Below are 14951 nucleotides of genomic sequence, written 5' to 3' on the forward strand. Positions count from 1 at the left end.
TCCACTTGCATTTTCTACAGAAAGAGTGTTTCCGAACTCCTCTATCAAAAGTCAGGTTCAATTCTGTAATTTGAATACACAGATCAGAAAGAAGTTTCACAGAATGCTTCTGTGTACTTTTCAGTTGAAAAGATTCCTTTTTCCACTGTAGGCCCACTAGCGCTCCGAATGTCCACTTGCAGTTTCTACAGAAAGAGTGTTTCAGAGCTCCTCAATCAAAAGTAAGGTTCAACTCTGTTAGTTGAATGCACAGATCAGAAAGTAGTTTCACAGAATGCTTCTGGGTAGTTTTTATATGAAGATATTTCCTTTTCCACTATAGGCCCCTTAGCGCTCGGAATGTCCACTTGTAGTTTTTGCAGAAAGAGGGTTTCAGAACTCGTCAATGAAAAATAAGGTTCAACTCTGTTAGTTGAATACACAGATCAGCAAGAAGGTTCACAGAATGCTTCTGTGTAGTTTTTATTTGAAGATATTCCTTTATCCACTATGGGCCCCTTAGAGTTTCGAATGTCTGCTTGCATTTTCTTCAAAAAGAGTGTTTCAGAACTCCTCCATCAAAAATAAGGTTCAACTCTGTTAGTTGAATGCACTGATCAGAAAGAAGTTTCACAGAATGCTTCTGTGTAGTTTTTGTATGAAGATATTCCTTTTTCCACTATAGGCCCCTTAGCGCTCTGAATGTCCGCTTGCAGTTTCTACAGAAAGTGTGTTTCAGAACTCCTCAATCAAAAGTAAGGTTCAACTCTGTTAGTTGATTGAACAGATCGGAAAGAAGTTTCACAGAATGCTTCTGTGTAGTCTTTATTTGAAGATATTCCTTTTTCCCCTGTAGGCCCCTTAGCGCTCCGAATGTCCGCTTGCAGTTACTACAGAAAGAGTGTTTCAGAACTCCTCAATCAAAAGTAAGGTTCAACTCCGTTAGTTGAATGCCCAGATCAGAAAGAAGTTATACAGAATGCTTCTGTTTAATTTTTGTTTGAAGATATTCCTTTATCCACTATAGGCCCCTTAGTGCCCAAAGTGTCCGCTTCCAGTTTCTACAAAAAGAGTGTTTCAGAACTCCTCAATCAAAAGTAACGTTCAACTCGGTTAGTTGAATGCAGAGATCAGAAAGAAGTTTCACAGAATGATTCTGTGTAGTTTTTATTTGAAGATATTCCTTTTTCCACTATAGGCCCCTTAGTGCTCCAAATGTCCGCTTGCAGTTACTTCAGAAAGAGTGTTTCAGACTCCTCACTAAACAGTAATGTTCTACACTGTTAGTTGAATGCAGAGATAAGAAAGAAGTTTCACAGAATGCTTCTGTGTAGTTTTTATTTGAAGATATTCCTTTTTCCACTATAGGCCCCTTAGAGTTTCAAATGTCCGCTTGCAGTTTCTACAGAAAGAGTGTTTCAAAACTCCTCAATCAAAAGTAAGGTTCAAGTCCGCTAGTTGAATGCACCGACCATAAAGTACTTTCACAGATAGCTTGTGTGTAGTTTTTATATGAAGATATTCCTTTTTCCTCTTTATGCCCCTTAGCGCTCCGAATATCCGCCTGCATTTACTACAGTAAGAGTGTCTCAGAACTCCTCAATCAAAAGTAAGGTTCAACTCTCTAAGTTGAATGCATAGATCAGAAAGAAGTTTCACAGAATTCTTCTGTGTAGTATTTATTTGAAGATATTCCTTTTTCCACTACAGGCCCCTTAGCGCTCCGAATGTCCCTTTGCAGTTTCTACAGAAACAGTGTTTCAGAACTCCTCAATCAAAAATAAGGTTCAACTCTGTTAGTTGAATGCACAAATCAGAAAGTAGTTTCACAGAATGTTTCTGTGTAGTTTTTATTTGAAGATATTCATTTTTCCACTATAGGCCCCATAGCGCTCCAAATGTCTGCTTCCAGTTTCTAAAGAAAGATTGTTTCAGAACTTCTCAATCAAAAGTAAGGTTCAACTCCGTTAGTTGAATGCCCAGATCAGAAAGAAGTTATACAGAATGCTTCTGTGTAGTTTTTATTTGAAGATATTCCCTGTTCCACTATAGGCCCCTTAGTGCTCGGAATATCCACTTGACATTTTTACATAAAGAGTGTTTCAGAACTCCTCAAACAAAAGTAAGGTTCAACTCTGTGAGTTGAATGCACAGATCAGAATGTAGTTTCACAGAATGTTTCTGTGTAGTTTTTATTTGAAGATACTCCCTTTTCCACTATAGGCCCCTTCTTTCTCAGAATTTCCGCTTTCAGTTTTTAGAGAAAGAGTGTTTCAGAACTCTTCAATCAAAAGTAAGGTTCAACTTTGTTAGTTGAATGCACAGATAAGAAAGAAGTTTCACAGAATGCTTCTGTGTAGTTTTTAATTGAACATATTCCTTTTTCCACTGTAGGCCCCTTAGCGCTCCGAATGTCCACTTGCATTTTCTACAGAAAGAGTGTTTCCGAACTCCTCTATCAAAAGTCAGGTTCAATTCTGTAATTTGAATACACAGATCAGAAAGAAGTTTCACAGAATGCTTCTGTGTACTTTTCAGTTGAAAAGATTCCTTTTTCCACTGTAGGCCCACTAGCGCTCCGAATGTCCACTTGCAGTTTCTACAGAAAGAGTGTTTCAGAGCTCCTCAATCAAAAGTAAGGTTCAACTCTGTTAGTTGAATGCACAGATCAGAAAGTAGTTTCACAGAATGCTTCTGGGTAGTTTTTATATGAAGATATTTCCTTTTCCACTATAGGCCCCTTAGCGCTCGGAATGTCCACTTGTAGTTTTTGCAGAAAGAGGGTTTCAGAACTCGTCAATGAAAAATAAGGTTCAACTCTGTTAGTTGAATACACAGATCAGCAAGAAGGTTCACAGAATGCTTCTGTGTAGTTTTTATTTGAAGATATTCCTTTATCCACTATGGGCCCCTTAGAGTTTCGAATGTCTGCTTGCATTTTCTTCAAAAAGAGTGTTTCAGAACTCCTCCATCAAAAATAAGGTTCAACTCTGTTAGTTGAATGCACTGATCAGAAAGAAGTTTCACAGAATGCTTCTGTGTAGTTTTTGTATGAAGATATTCCTTTTTCCACTATAGGCCCCTTAGCGCTCTGAATGTCCGCTTGCAGTTTCTACAGAAAGAGTGTTGGAGAACTGCTAAATCTAAGGTAATGTTCAACTCTCTAAGTTGAATGCGCTGATCAGAAAGAAGTTTCACACAATGCTTCTGTGTGGTTTTTATTTGAAGATATTTTTTTTTTCCACTATAGGCCCCCTAGCGCTCCGAATGTCCGCTTGCAGTTTCTACAGAAAGAGTGTTGGAGAACTGCTAATTCTAAAGTAACGTTCAACTCTCTAAGTTGAATGCACTGATCAGAAAGAAGTTTCACAGAATGCTTCTGTGTGGTTTTTATTTGAAGATATTTTTTTTTCCACTATAGGCCCCTTAGCGCTCCAAATGTCCATTTGCAGTTTCTAGAGAAAGAGTGTTTCAGAACTCCTCAAACAAAAGCAACATTGAACTCTTTTATTTGAATGCACAGAATGGAAAGAAGTTTCACAAAATGCTTCTGTGTGGTTTTAATTTGAAGATATTCCTTTTTCCACTGCAGGCCCCTTAGCGCTCCGAATGTCGGCTTCCATTTTTTACAGAAAGAGGGTTTCAGAATTCCTCAATCTATAGTAAGGTTCAACTCTGTTAGTTGAATGGACAGATGAGGAAGAAGTTTCACAGAATTCTTCTGTGTTGTGTTTATTTGAGGATATTACTTTTTCCACTATATTTCCCTTAGCGCTCCGAATGTCCACTTGCAGTTTCTACAGAAAGAGTGTTGCAGAACTCCTCCATCAAAAGTAAGGTTCAACTCTGTTAGTTGAATGCACAGATCAGAAAGAAGTTTCAGAGAATGCTTCTGTGTAGTTTTTATTTGAAGATATTCCCTGTTCCGCCATAGGCCCCTTAGTAAGGTTCAACTCTGTTAGTTGAATGCACAGATCAGAATGTAGTTTCACAGAAAGTTTCAGTGTAGTATTTATTTGAACATACTCCCTTTTCCACTATAGGCCCCTTAGTTCTCGGAATTTTCAATTTCAGTTTTACAGAAAGCGTGTTTCAGAACTCTTCAATCGAAAGTAATGTTCAACTCTGCTAGTTGAATGCACAGATCAGAAAGAAGTTTCACAGAATGCTTCTGCGTAGTTTTTAATTGAAGATATTCCTTTTTCCACTATCGGCCACTTAGTGCTGCGAATGTCCACTTGCATTTTCTACAGAAAGAGTGTTTCCGAACTCCCCTATCAAAAGTCAGGTTCAATTCTGTAATTTGAATACACAGATCAGAAAGAAGTTTCACAGAATGAGTCTATGTAGTTTTCAGTTGAAGATACTCCTTTTTCCACAGTAGGCCCCTTTGCGCTCCGAATTTCCACTTGCAGTCTCTACTGAAAGAGTGTTTCAGAACTCTTCAATCAAAAGTAAGGTTCAACTCTGTTAGTTGAATGCACAGATCAGAAAGGAGTTTCACAGAATGCTTCTGCGTAGTTTTTAATTGAAGATATTCCTTTTTCCACTACAGGCCCCTTAGTGCTCCGAATGTCCACTTGCATTTTCTACAGAAAGAGTGTTTCCGAACTCCTCTATCAAAAGTCAGGTTCATTTCTGTAATTTGAATACACAGATCAGAAAGAAGTTTCACAGAATGCTTCTGTGTAGTTTTCGGTTGAAGATATTCCTTTTTCCACTGTAGGCCCCTTAGTGCTCCGAATTTCCACTTGCAGTCTCTACTGAAAGAGTTTTTCAGAGCTCCTCAATCAAAAGTAAGGTTCAACACTGTTAGTTGAGTGCACAGATCAGAAAGTACTTTCACAGAATGTTTCTGTGTAGTTTTTATTTGAAGATACTCCCTTTTCCACTATAGGCCCCATTGTGCTCGGAATTTCACTTTCCGTTTTTACAGAAAGAGAGTTTCAGAACTCCTCAATCAAAAGTAAGGTTCAACTCCCTTACTTGAATGAACAGATCAGCAAGAAGTTTCACAGAATGCTTCTGTCTAGACTTTATTTGAAGATATTCCTTTTTCCACTATAGGCCCCTTAGCGCTTTGAATGTCCGCTTGCAGTTTCTACAGAAAGAGTGTTTCAGAACTCCTCAATCAAAAGTAAGGTTCAACTCTGTTAGTTGATTGAACAGATCGGAAAGAAGTTTCACAGAATGCTTCTGTGTAGTTTTTATTTGAAGATATTCCTTTTTCCCCTGTAAGCCCCTTAGCGCTCCGAATGTCCGCTTGCAGTTACTACAGAAAGAGTGTTTCAGAACTCCTCAATCAAAAGTAAGGTTTAACTCCGTTAGTTGAATGCCCAGATCAGAAAGAAGTTATACAGAATGCTTCTGTGTAGTTTTTATTTGAAGATATTCCCTGTTCCACTATAGGCCCCTTAGTGCTCTTAATATCCACTTGACATTTTTACATAAAGAGTGTCTCAGAACTCCTCAAACAAAAGTAAGGTTCAACTCTGTGAGTTGAATGCACAGATCAGAATGTAGTTTCACAGAATGTTTCTGTGTAGTTTTTATTTGAAGATACTCCCTTTTCCACTAGAGGCCCCTTCTTTCTCGGAATTTCCGCTTTCAGTTTTTAGAGAAAGAGTGTTTCAGAGCTCTTCAATCAAAAGTAAGGTTCAACTTTGTTAGTTGAATGCACAGATCAGAAAGAAGTTTCACAGAATGCTTCTGTGTAGTTTTTAATTGAACATATTCCTTTTTCCACTGTAGGCCCCTTAGCGCTCCGAATGTCCACTTGCATTTTCTACAGAAAGAGTGTTTCCGAACTCCTCTATCAAAAGTCAGGTTCAATTCTGTAATTTGAATACACAGATCAGAAAGAAGTTTCACAGAATGCTTCTGTGTAGTTTTTATATGAAGATATTTCCTTTTCCACTATAGGCCCCTTAGCGCTCGGAATGTCCACTTGTAGTTTTTGCAGAAAGAGGGTTTCAGAACTCGTCAATGAAAAATAAGGTTCAACTCTGTTGGTTGAATACACAGATCAGCAAGAAGGTTCACAGAATTCTTCTGTGTAGTTTTTATTTGAAGATATTCCTTTATCCACTATGGGCCCCTTAGAGTTTCGAATGTCTGCTTGCATTTTCTTCAAAAAGAGTGTTTCAGAACTCCTCCATCAAAAATAAGGTTCAACTCTGTTAGTTGAATGCACTGATCAGAAAGAAGTTTCACAGAATGCTTCTGTGTAGTTTTTGTATGAAGATATTCGTTTTTCCACTATAGGCCCCTTAGCGCTCTGAATGTCCGCTTGCAGTTTCTACAGAAAGAGTGTTGGAGAACTGCTAAATCTAAGGTAAAGTTCAACTCTCTAAGTTGAATGCGCTGATCAGAGAGAAGTTTCACACAATGCTTCTGTGTGGTTTTTATTTGAAGATATTTTTTTTTTCCACTATAGGCCCCCTAGCGCTCCGAATGTCCGCTTGCAGTTTCTACAGAGAGAGTGTTGGAGAACTGCTAAATCTAAAGTAACGTTCAACTCTCTAAGTTGAATGCACTGATCAGAAAGAAGTTTCACAGAATGCTTCTGTGTGGTTTTTATTTGAAGATATTTTTTTTTCCACTATAGGCCCCTTAGCGCTCCGAATGTCCATTTGCAGTTTCTAGAGAAAGAGTGTTTCAGAACTCCTCAAACAAAAGCAACGTTGAACTCTTTTATTTGAATGCACAGAATGGAAAGAAGTTTCACAAAATGCTTCTGTGTAGTTTTAATTTGAAGATATTCCTTTTTCCACTGCAGGCCCCTTAGGGCTCCGAATGTCGGCTTCCATTTTTTACAGAAAGAGGGTTTCAGAATTCCTCATTCTAAAGTAAGTTTCAACACTGTTAGTTGAATGGACAGATGAGGAAGATGTTTCACAGAATTCTTCTGTGTTGTTTTTATTTGAGGATATTACTTTTTCCACTATATTTCCCTTAGCGCTCCGAATGTCCACTTGCAGTTTCTACAGAAAGAGTGTTGCAGAACTCCTCAATCAAAAGTAAGGTTCAACTCTGTTTGTTGAATGCACAGATCAGAAAGAAGATTCAGAGAATGCTTCTGTGTAGTTTTAATTTGTAGATATTCCCTGTTCCGCCATAGGCCCCTTAGTAAGGTTCAACTCTGTTAGTTGAATGCACAGATCAGAATGTAGTTTCACAGAAAGTTTCAGTGTAGTATTTATTTGAACATACTCCCTTTTCCACTATAGGCCCCTTAGTTCTCGGAATTTTCAATTTCAGTTTTTACAGAAAGCGTGTTTCAGAACTCTTCAATCGAAAGTAATGTTCAACTCTGCTAGTTGAATGCACATACCAGAAAGAAGTTTCACAGAATGCTTCTGCGTACTTTTTAATTGAACATATTCCTTTTTCCACTATAGGCCACTTAGTGCTCCGAATGTCCACTTGCATTTTCTACAGAAAGAGTGTTTCCGAACTCCTCTATCAAAAGTCGGATTCAATTCTGTAATTTGAATACACAGATCAGAACGAAGTTTCACAGAATGATTCTGTGTAGTTTTCAGTTGAAGATACTCCTTTTTCCACAGTAGGCCCCTTTGCGCTCCGAATTTCCACTTGCAGTCTCTACTGAAAGAGTGTTTCAGAACTCTTCAATCTAAAGTAAGGTTCAAATCTGTTAGTTGAATGCACAGATCAGAAAGAAATTTTACAGAATGCTTCTGCGTAGTTTTTAATTGAAGATATTCCTTTATCCACTACAGGCCCCTTAGTGCTCCGAATGTGCACTTGCATTTTCTACAGAAAGAGTGTTTCCGAACTCCTCTATCAAAAGTCAGCTTCATTTCTGTAATTTGAATACACAGATCAGAAAGAAGTTTCACAGAATGCTTCTGTGTAGTTTTCGGTTGAAGATATTCCTTTTTCCACTGTAGGCCCCTTAGCGCTCCGAATTTCCACTTGCAGTTTCTACTGAAAGAATTTTTCAGATCTCCTCAATCAAAAGTAAAGTTCAACACTGTTAGTTGAGTGCACAGATCAGAAAGTACTTTCACAGAATGTTTCAGTGTAGTTTTTATTTGAAGATACTCCCTTTTCCACTATAGGCCCCATTGTGCTCGGAATTTCACTTTCCGTTTTTACAGAAAGAGAGTTTCAGAACTCCTCAATCAAAAGTAAGGTTCAACTCCCTTACTTGAATGAACAGATCAGCAAGAAGTTTCACAGAATGCTTCTGTGTAGTCTTTATTTGAAGATATTCCTTTTTCCACTATAGGCCTCTTAGCGCTTTGAATGTCCGCTTGCAGTTTCTACAGAAAGTGTGTTTCAGAACTCCTCAATCAAAAGTAAGGTTCAACTCTGTTAGTTGATTGAACAGATCAGAAAGAAGTTTCACAGAATGCTTCTGTGTAGTCTTTATTTGAAGATATTCCTTTTTCCCCTGTAGGCCCCTTAGCGCTCCGAATGTCCGCTTGCAGTTACTACAGAAAGAGTGTTTCAGAACTCCTCAATCAAAAGTAAGGTTCAACTCCGTTAGTTGAATGCCCAGATCAGAAAGAAGTTATACAGAATGCTTCTGTTTAATTTTTGTTTGAAGATATTCCTTTATCCACTATAGGCCCCTTAGTGCCCAAAGTGTCCGCTTCCAGTTTCTACAAAAAGAGTGTTTCAGAACTCCTCAATCAAAAGTAACGTTCAACTCGGTTAGTTGAATGCAGAGATCAGAAAGAAGTTTCACAGAATGATTCTGTGTAGTTTTTATTTGAAGATATTCCTTTTTCCACTATAGGCCCCTTAGTGCTCCAAATGTCCGCTTGCAGTTACTTCAGAAAGAGTGTTTCAGACTCCTCACTAAACAGTAATGTTCTACACTGTTAGTTGAATGCAGAGATAAGAAAGAAGTTTCACAGAATGCTTCTGTGTAGTTTTTATTTGAAGATATTCCTTTTTCCACTATAGGCCCCTTAGAGTTTCAAATGTCCGCTTGCAGTTTCTACAGAAAGAGTGTTTCAAAACTCCTCAATCAAAAGTAAGGTTCAAGTCCGCTAGTTGAATGCACCGACCATAAAGTACTTTCACAGATAGCTTGTGTGTAGTTTTTATATGAAGATATTCCTTTTTCCTCTTTATGCCCCTTAGCGCTCCGAATATCCGCCTGCATTTACTACAGTAAGAGTGTCTCAGAACTCCTCAATCAAAAGTAAGGTTCAACTCTCTAAGTTGAATGCATAGATCAGAAAGAAGTTTCACAGAATTCTTCTGTGTAGTATTTATTTGAAGATATTCCTTTTTCCACTACAGGCCCCTTAGCGCTCCGAATGTCCCTTTGCAGTTTCTACAGAAACAGTGTTTCAGAACTCCTCAATCAAAAATAAGGTTCAACTCTGTTAGTTGAATGCACAAATCAGAAAGTAGTTTCACAGAATGTTTCTGTGTAGTTTTTATTTGAAGATATTCATTTTTCCACTATAGGCCCCATAGCGCTCCAAATGTCTGCTTCCAGTTTCTAAAGAAAGATTGTTTCAGAACTTCTCAATCAAAAGTAAGGTTCAACTCCGTTAGTTGAATGCCCAGATCAGAAAGAAGTTATACAGAATGCTTCTGTGTAGTTTTTATTTGAAGATATTCCCTGTTCCACTATAGGCCCCTTAGTGCTCGGAATATCCACTTGACATTTTTACATAAAGAGTGTTTCAGAACTCCTCAAACAAAAGTAAGGTTCAACTCTGTGAGTTGAATGCACAGATCAGAATGTAGTTTCACAGAATGTTTCTGTGTAGTTTTTATTTGAAGATACTCCCTTTTCCACTATAGGCCCCTTCTTTCTCAGAATTTCCGCTTTCAGTTTTTAGAGAAAGAGTGTTTCAGAACTCTTCAATCAAAAGTAAGGTTCAACTTTGTTAGTTGAATGCACGGATGAGAAAGAAGTTTCACAGAATGCTTCTGTGTAGTTTTTAATTGAACATATTCCTTTTTCCACTGTAGGCCCCTTAGCGCTCCGAATGTCCACTTGCATTTTCTACAGAAAGAGTGTTTCCGAACTCCTCTATCAAAAGTCAGGTTCATTTCCGTAATTTGAATACACAGATCAGAAAGAAGTTTCACAGAATGCTTCTGTGTAGTTTTCGGTTGAAGATATTCCTTTTTCCACTGTAGGCCCCTTAGCGCTCCGAATTTCCACTTGCAGTCTCTACTGAAAGAGTTTTTCAGAGCTCCTCAATCAAAAGTAAGGTTCAACTCTGTGAGTTGAATGCACAGATCAGAATGTAGTTTCACAGAATGTTTCTGTGTAGTTTTTATTTGAAGATACTCCCTTTTCCACTATAGGCCCCATTGTGCTCGGAATTTCACTTTCCGTTTTTACAGAAAGAGAGTTTCAGAACTCCTCCATCAAAAGTAAGGTTCAACTCCCTTACTTGAATTAACAGATCAGCAAGAAGTTTCACAGAATGCTTCTGTGTAGTCTTTATTTGAAGATATTCCTTTTTCCACTATAGGCCCCTTAGCGCTTTGAATGTCCACTTGCAGTTTCTACAGAAAGAGTGTTTCAGAACTCCTCAATCAAAAGTAAGGTTCAACTCTGTTAGTTGATTGAACAGATCGGAAAGAAGTTTCACAGAATGCTTCTGTGTAGTTTTTATTTGAAGATATTCCTTTTTCCCCTGTAGGCCCCTTAGCGCTCCGAATGTCCGCTTGCAGTTACTACAGAAAGAGTGTTTCAGAACTCCTCAATCAAAAGTAAGGTTTAACTCCGTTAGTTGAATGCCCAGATCAGAAAGAAGTTATACAGAATGCTTCTGTGTAGTTTTTATTTGAAGATATTCCCTGTTCCACTATAGGCCCCTTAGTGCTCTTAATATCCACTTGACATTTTTACATAAAGAGTGTCTCAGAACTCCTCAAACAAAAGTAAGGTTCAACTCTGTGAGTTGAATGCACAGATCAGAATGTAGTTTCACAGAATGTTTCTGTGTAGTTTTTATTTGAAGATACTCCCTTTTCCACTAGAGGCCCCTTCTTTCTCGGAATTTCCTCTTTCAGTTTTTAGAGAAAGAGTGTTTCAGAACTCTTCAATCAAAAGTAAGGTTCAACTTTGTTAGTTGAATGCACAGATAAGAAAGAAGTTTCACAGAATGCTTCTGTGTAGTTTTTAATTGAACATATTCCTTTTTCCACTGTAGGCCCCTTAGCGCTCCGAATGTCCACTTGCATTTTCTACAGAAAGAGTGTTTCCGAACTCCTCTATCAAAAGTCAGGTTCAATTCTGTAATTTGAATACACAGATCAGAAAGAAGTTTCACAGAATGCTTCTGTGTACTTTTCAGTTGAAAAGATTCCTTTTTCCACTGTAGGCCCACTAGCGCTCCGAATGTCCACTTGCAGTTTCTACAGAAAGAGTGTTTCAGAGCTCCTCAATCAAAAGTAAGGTTCAACTCTGTTAGTTGAATGCACAGATCAGAAAGTAGTTTCACAGAATGCTTCTGGGTAGTTTTTATATGAAGATATTTCCTTTTCCACTATAGGCCCCTTAGCGCTCGGAATGTCCACTTGTAGTTTTTGCAGAAAGAGGGTTTCAGAACTCGTCAATGAAAAATAAGGTTCAACTCTGTTAGTTGAATACACAGATCAGCAAGAAGGTTCACAGAATGCTTCTGTGTAGTTTTTATTTGAAGATATTCCTTTATCCACTATGGGCCCCTTAGAGTTTCGAATGTCTGCTTGCATTTTCTTCAAAAAGAGTGTTTCAGAACTCCTCCATCAAAAATAAGGTTCAACTCTGTTAGTTGAATGCACTGATCAGAAAGAAGTTTCACAGAATGCTTCTGTGTAGTTTTTGTATGAAGATATTCCTTTTTCCACTATAGGCCCCTTAGCGCTCTGAATGTCCGCTTGCAGTTTCTACAGAAAGAGTGTTGGAGAACTGCTAAATCTAAGGTAATGTTCAACTCTCTAAGTTGAATGCGCTGATCAGAAAGAAGTTTCACACAATGCTTCTGTGTGGTTTTTATTTGAAGATATTTTTTTTTTCCACTATAGGCCCCCTAGCGCTCCGAATGTCCGCTTGCAGTTTCTACAGAAAGAGTGTTGGAGAACTGCTAATTCTAAAGTAACGTTCAACTCTCTAAGTTGAATGCACTGATCAGAAAGAAGTTTCACAGAATGCTTCTGTGTGGTTTTTATTTGAAGATATTTTTTTTTCCACTATAGGCCCCTTAGCGCTCCAAATGTCCATTTGCAGTTTCTAGAGAAAGAGTGTTTCAGAACTCCTCAAACAAATGCAACATTGAACTCTTTTATTTGAATGCACAGAATGGAAAGAAGTTTCACAAAATGCTTCTGTGTGGTTTTAATTTGAAGATATTCCTTTTTCCACTGCAGGCCCCTTAGCGCTCCGAATGTCGGCTTCCATTTTTTACAGAAAGAGGGTTTCAGAATTCCTCAATCTATAGTAAGGTTCAACTCTGTTAGTTGAATGGACAGATGAGGAAGAAGTTTCACAGAATTCTTCTGTGTTGTGTTTATTTGAGGATATTACTTTTTCCACTATATTTCCCTTAGCGCTCCGAATGTCCACTTGCAGTTTCTACAGAAAGAGTGTTGCAGAACTCCTCCATCAAAAGTAAGGTTCAACTCTGTTAGTTGAATGCACAGATCAGAAAGAAGTTTCAGAGAATGCTTCTGTGTAGTTTTTATTTGAAGATATTCCCTGTTCCGCCATAGGCCCCTTAGTAAGGTTCAACTCTGTTAGTTGAATGCACAGATCAGAATGTAGTTTCACAGAAAGTTTCAGTGTAGTATTTATTTGAACATACTCCCTTTTCCACTATAGGCCCCTTAGTTCTCGGAATTTTCAATTTCAGTTTTTACAGAAAGCGTGTTTCAGAACTCTTCAATCGAAAGTAATGTTCAACTCTGCTAGTTGAATGCACAGATCAGAAAGAAGTTTCACAGAATGCTTCTGCGTAGTTTTTAATTGAAGATATTCCTTTTTCCACTATCGGCCACTTAGTGCTGCGAATGTCCACTTGCATTTTCTACAGAAAGAGTGTTTCCGAACTCCCCTATCAAAAGTCAGGTTCAATTCTGTAATTTGAATACACAGATCAGAAAGAAGTTTCACAGAATGAGTCTATGTAGTTTTCAGTTGAAGATACTCCTTTTTCCACAGTAGGCCCCTTTGCGCTCCGAATTTCCACTTGCAGTCTCTACTGAAAGAGTGTTTCAGAACTCTTCAATCTAAAGTAAGGTTCAAATCTGTTAGTTGAATGCACAGATCAGAAAGAAATTTTACAGAATGCTTCTGCGTAGTTTTTAATTGAAGATATTCCTTTATCCACTACAGGCCCCTTAGTGCTCCGAATGTGCACTTGCATTTTCTACAGAAAGAGTGTTTCCGAACTCCTCTATCAAAAGTCAGCTTCATTTCTGTAATTTGAATACACAGATCAGAAAGAAGTTTCACAGAATGCTTCTGTGTAGTTTTCGGTTGAAGATATTCCTTTTTCCACTGTAGGCCCCTTAGCGCTCCGAATTTCCACTTGCAGTTTCTACTGAAAGAATTTTTCAGATCTCCTCAATCAAAAGTAAAGTTCAACACTGTTAGTTGAGTGCACAGATCAGAAAGTACTTTCACAGAATGTTTCAGTGTAGTTTTTATTTGAAGATACTCCCTTTTCCACTATAGGCCCCATTGTGCTCGGAATTTCACTTTCCGTTTTTACAGAAAGAGAGTTTCAGAACTCCTCAATCAAAAGTAAGGTTCAACTCCCTTACTTGAATGAACAGATCAGCAAGAAGTTTCACAGAATGCTTCTGTGTAGTCTTTATTTGAAGATATTCCTTTTTCCACTATAGGCCTCTTAGCGCTTTGAATGTCCGCTTGCAGTTTCTACAGAAAGTGTGTTTCAGAACTCCTCAATCAAAAGTAAGGTTCAACTCTGTTAGTTGATTGAACAGATCAGAAAGAAGTTTCACAGAATGCTTCTGTGTAGTCTTTATTTGAAGATATTCCTTTTTCCCCTGTAGGCCCCTTAGCGCTCCGAATGTCCGCTTGCAGTTACTACAGAAAGAGTGTTTCAGAACTCCTCAATCAAAAGTAAGGTTCAACTCCGTTAGTTGAATGCCCAGATCAGAAAGAAGTTATACAGAATGCTTCTGTGTAATTTTTGTTTGAAGATATTCCTTTATCCACTATAGGCCCCTTAGTGCCCAAAGTGTCCGCTTCCAGTTTCTACAAAAAGAGTGTTTCAGAACTCCTCAATCAAAAGTAACGTTCAACTCGGTTAGTTGAATGCAGAGATCAGAAAGAAGTTTCACAGAATGATTCTGTGTAGTTTTTATTTGAAGATATTCCTTTTTCCACTATAGGCCCCTTAGTGCTCCAAATGTCCGCTTGCAGTTACTTCAGAAAGAGTGTTTCAGACTCCTCACTAAACAGTAATGTTCTACACTGTTAGTTGAATGCAGAGATAAGAAAGAAGTTTCACAGAATGCTTCTGTGTAGTTTTTATTTGAAGATATTCCTTTTTCCACTATAGGCCCCTTAGAGTTTCAAATGTCCGCTTGCAGTTTCTACAGAAAGAGTGTTTCAAAACTCCTCAATCAAAAGTAAGGTTCAAGTCCGCTAGTTGAATGCACCGACCATAAAGTACTTTCACAGATAGCTTGTGTGTAGTTTTTATATGAAGATATTCCTTTTTCCTCTTTATGCCCCTTAGCGCTCCGAATATCCGCCTGCATTTACTACAGTAAGAGTGTCTCAGAACTCCTCAATCAAAAGTAAGGTTCAACTCTCTAAGTTGAATGCATAGATCAGAAAGAAGTTTCACAGAATTCTTCTGTGTAGTATTTATTTGAAGATATTCCTTTTTCCACTACAGGCCCCTTAGCGCTCCGAATGTCCCTTTGCAGTTTCTACAGAAACAGTGTTTCAGAACTCCTCAATCAAAAATAAGGTTCAACTCTGTTAGTTGAATGCACAAATCAGAAAGTAG

This window comes from Symphalangus syndactylus, chromosome 20 (assembly GCF_028878055.3).
Source record: "Symphalangus syndactylus isolate Jambi chromosome 20, NHGRI_mSymSyn1-v2.1_pri, whole genome shotgun sequence".
In the NCBI taxonomy this organism is placed as follows: domain Eukaryota; kingdom Metazoa; phylum Chordata; class Mammalia; order Primates; family Hylobatidae; genus Symphalangus; species Symphalangus syndactylus.